The 4,963-nt window shown below is 41.0% G+C and overlaps 1 non-coding gene across 1 annotated transcript; it reads right to left on the bottom strand.

Annotated features, from left to right (window-relative positions):
- Window positions 1-2,366: 2,366 nt before the first annotated feature.
- Window positions 2,367-2,439, bottom strand: TRNAF-GAA (transfer RNA phenylalanine (anticodon GAA)). The gene has a single exon. It is a non-coding gene; the product is annotated as a tRNA-Phe (tRNA).
- Window positions 2,440-4,963: the final 2,524 nt, after the last annotated feature.

The raw sequence follows: 4,963 nt of genomic DNA on the forward strand, positions 1-4,963 counted from the left end.
GAGGTGGACTGTAATTTGGACCCTTGATGCTTCTCCATGCACCTGGCTGACCCCTTTAGCTCTCAGTCTTCTCTGGGAACTTTTCCACTAGCTCCTGCCTCATGGTGGGAACTCATTATCTGAAACAATCCATTCTGCAGGAAACAGCTTATCTGGAAGTGAGGGTAAGTTCTCAGGGAAAAAGAGGGATCAAAACAGGATGACCTGCTGCATTGGTACTTTATGTAAAAGCCTTGTGATGTGATTTATAATAAAAAGTGCATCTATGGTCTTTGTCTCCATTTCTGACACTGCTGCTAAAACCTTTGGAATTTCCTAGGTGATGAGAGTAATAAATTGTTATGTTAATGAGGTAATTTTGGACTGAACCCAAGGATGGGGGCTGGTTGTCAAGAGAACCAACCATAGGATTAAAGGGTTGGAACTTTCAGTCTCACCTCCGACCTCTGGGGTGTAGAGTGGAGAGAGGCTGGAGGTTGAATCAGTCACCAATGGCCAAGAGTTACCTAATCTTGCCTATGTAATGAAGACTACAGAAAAACCCAAAAGGACAGGATTTGGAGAGCGTCCAGTTTGGCAAAGTATAGAGAATTGGGGAAAATGGTGCACTCAGAAAAGGCATGGAATCTCTGAGCTCTCCCTATACCTTGCCCTGTGTATCTCTTCCATCTGATTGTTTCTGAGTTATAGCCTTTTATAATAAACGAATGATCTAATAAATAGAATGTTTCCCTGAGTTCTGTGAGTCACACTTGCAAATTAATCAAACCCAAGGAAGGAGTCATTGGAACCTCCAATCTATAGTTACTGAGTTAGAAGCAAAGTGGACAACCTAAGTTTGGCATCTAAAAGGGGAAGGGGGGAAGTCTTGGAGGACTGAGTCCTTAACCTATGGAATCTGGTTCTATCCCCATCTCAAGGCACATGGTGTCAGAATTAAGCAGAATTATAGGATACCCAGCTGGTGTCACAGAATTTCTTGATGGTATGGAAACCAACCCCCTCTACCATGGTGGAATTAGTCCCAGAGTTTTATACCTAAAGCCTGATGAATGACTGGCATGAACTGAAAATGCTACCTCTTGGCCAAAGCACAGTCAAGGCATGGAGACATCATTTAGGTGATAGATACAAAATAATACAAAGATAGGAGACCAGGCAGCCATTGTTCAGTCTTGTTTCTGGACATTCAGTGTGTCTGCACGTCCCATCAACAAGAATGAAAGCTAGAGGAAAATAGTAAATAATAAAGATAATATTGGGACTCCATCATTAATCACTCCCAAAAGGAGACAATCAGAAGAAGTGGACCCACCTCTTCAGATTAAACAATGTAATGGAGGATGGATCATGGAGAAGGGGCCCCAAAGTAGCCGGGGGCCTCCAAGATGGTCAGATCTGCTTTCCCATGGAAAATCTGTCCCCAAGAGCCACCTCAGACAGGAGGAAAGTTTGTTCACAACTTGGTCTCCCTCCTGAAATCCACCTCAGTGTAGATACAGCACTGGACAAGGGACAAGACACAATAATCAAGAAATGTCCTATCACCCCGCATCTCAGAAAAATGCAAAGGTTGGGGCATGAACTACCAGTCAACATTTGTGGTGAGGAGATCTGTCACATCTAACTTTTCTAAGCCTTTTCTAGGTCGCAAGCCTAGAATCTGATGATACCACTTGACATTCTCCCCAGGGAGATGTGCATACGAGCACTCACATTTCCATTCAGTCTCAGAGACTTCAAAGATGTCCCGCTGCCTATAGATGCCAGGTAAGGACCTTTGGAATAGACGCTAAAACCCTTTGCAGAAATTTAAAGCACGGTGGGAAAATAATCTTTCACATTTACCATATAAAACACGGGATTGTTAATACAGAAGGTAGAGGGAAATGGTGATGGCCTTTCCTGCTGCCTTCTTAGACTGAGGAGGGAAGGGTCCTTGGAAACCACTCTCATCCCATAGCTCTAGCTTGCATCGTTATTAGCCAATAGAAATAATAATCGGAGTCAAAGCAAAAACCATCGTGTACCTACCACGTGCCAGGCCTCTGGCACAAAACTATTCATTTATTTAACAAGTAGTTATCAAGAATTTTCGTGGTCACTTAAAATAAGTTAATACACAGAGATAGGGGATAGTTGACACACAGCAAGTACTCAACATAAGCTACCTATTGTTATAACAGCCAGGAAGTACAAAGATGCTGGTGGGTTTATATAAAAAGGCCCACCAGGACACCTGGCACCACACCTGCCTGAAAAGTGATTGATCTACCCAAAGCATAAGAACCATGTATTTCCCTTAAAGCTTGTATTTTGGTTAAGACCGCCAAGAAACTACATTTAGTGTTAACATCCAAAAGTACTGCTGAAACCCGGGATTGAACCAGGGACCTTTAGATCTTCAGTCTAACGCTCTCCCAACTGAGCTATTTCAGCGTGTTCAGCTGACTTCCCCTGCAATAACTATAATGGAATGTTTGTTTTATAAGAAGAAGAAAAATTAATATTCAGTGTCAGCTGGAGGTAGGCATTTGACAAATCTTACAGAGGTGATGAGGCAAGGTCCTCGTTTCCAAGATAGATGTAATAAATCATTTTCCTTCTCTCAGTTCTATGTTTAACTGCCCTGCAATCTGGTTTTCCCATTTGAAAAATAAATTGTGGACTTTTTTCATGTCAGAAAAAAAAAAAAGCATGTCTTTACTTCACATTTCCATCCTAATATATGCTTAATTTCTAGAAAAATGGCAGCATGGTCCACATAAAAATTTAATTAAATATCACTTTTCCACAAAAGCAATATTCCCAAAGGCCCATTGACATAACCAGGACTGGAAACCAGCTGAAGACTAACGCTCCAAGGAGATCACCAAAGTGTAATGCAGACACAAAAGAATATGAACAGGAAAGATGAAATCGACTGAAAAGTTCCATGGTAACAGGATAATGAGCCTCCAGAGTTGCCCATGTCTTAACCCCCAGGCAATACAATATGCTAGGTTACCTGGCAAAGGAAAATTAGGGTTGCAAATGGAATTGTTGGCTAATCAGTTTACTTTGAGATTGGGAGCTCATCCCGGACTATCCAGGTGGGCCCCATGTAGCCACAGGAGTCCTTACAAGGTGGACGAGGGAGGCAGAAAACAGGGAAGCGGAGGGGAGGCAGCATGGGAGGGACCCAGCCTGACGTTGCTGGATGTGAAGATGGAGGCGGGCAGCCTCTGGAAGCTGGAAAAGGCAAGAAAACAGATTTTTCCTTGGAAACTTTGCAAAACAATGCAGCCCTGCCTACATCTTGAGGAAGGCTGATTTTGGTCCTCTCAGCTCCAGACTCGTAAGATAGTATATTCGTGTTGTTTCAAGTCATGAAGCTTGTGATAGTTTGTTACAGCAGCAATTGGAAACAAATACAGGCTTGTGGGAAATATATTTATTAGTAAATTAACTGAATATTTGAATTTTTAATATAAATTTGCGTTTAATTAATACTGTAGCTTGAAGATAAGCTATCTTTGATGTGGTGAAGTCTCAGATTATTTTCTCCTAAATAATTTTAAAAACTATAAACTCAATAAATATGGAAAGTAGGGTTGTAGCTAAATTCTGGTAAGTAGATTCTCTATGATTTAAAGGAGACTGAATCTAACACCAAGTTTATTTGTCACAAACATTTCTCCATTTCCTAGCTAGTTAGGTAAAATCAGTGTAGTGAAAGAAATCAGGTAACTGAATTCCCTGGACCATAGTTTCCTCAATTTCCTCTATAAAATGGAAACATAATATCTGTTATGGGATGAACTTTGTTTCCCCCAAATCCAGATGTTGAGGTCTCAGCTCCCCATACCTTGGATTATTACCATATTTGGAGACAAGCTTGTTAAAGAAGTGGTTGTTAAAATGAGAGTATTAGGGTAGGACCCTAATCCAGTCTGATTGGTGTCCTTATAAGAGGAAGAGACAAAGGGCCCCACCTTGCACTGAGGGCCAGCCCTTTGCAATAGATCCTTCCACCATGGCCCTCCAAGGCTGGCAACCGTGCCTGCACCCTGATCTAGGACGTTCCCCCTCCAGAACTGTGAGAATATGAATTCCTATTGTTAAGGTGCTCGTTCTGTGCTATTTTGTCACACCATCCCGAGTGAACGAATGCAATACCCAATTCACAGAGTAGATAAGGAGATTAAGCGAGACCGAGTCTGTCAAAAGCACTAGGTAAGTATCCAGGGGTAATGATATGGAGAATGATACAGAGGTCTTGAAGCAAAGACAAAACTCTAACATGTTTCAGATCTCAAGGACTAACTCTTTGAGAATCCCTTTGTTTTGCCCAGCAAATTTTTATAGAAGAAAAGAAGCACATTTCTGCCCAAAAGTAAACTGCTGACTTAACATAGCAGGTACTTTGAAGATATACAACGTGTTTCAAGAAACCAAAGTCATTTGTCTGAAATCGTCCAGAAAACCAGAGTCTGGGAGTTGGATAATCATTGCAGTCACAATTTCCTTCTCCAGCAGCTTGGTGGAAAGACATTTTTTAATAATGGAACTTTGCTTCAGCTGCTTATTAGGCACATTAAATCAGTTATTTTGATCATTTCTAAATGTTCCTTTGGGAGACAAAACCTAAGTCAGGATACCTTTGAGTCATGGATTTCAGACATTAGAATTTGGGAGTCTTAATGATTTGAATGAAAAATAAAATAATGACAGAAATATTTTTAGCAAACCTCTGAATATTGAGAAAAAGTAGCTTTTACCAAAATGAAATAAACAAACAAAAAGTCAGAACTAAAGCTCATGAGTCTTTAACTCAAATCTTATCCTTAAGTCTGTGACATTTCCTTGAACAGCTTTGCTCATATGGATCTGTTTCCCAGAAGAGATTTCCTTCTGGATCAGTGATGGTGTGTTACCCTCTCCTCAGGATAAGGAGGGGAGGAGTCAACTTCCCCACAGATAA

Source organism: Vicugna pacos, chromosome 24, assembly GCF_048564905.1.
Source record: "Vicugna pacos chromosome 24, VicPac4, whole genome shotgun sequence".
NCBI lineage: Eukaryota > Metazoa > Chordata > Mammalia > Artiodactyla > Camelidae > Vicugna > Vicugna pacos.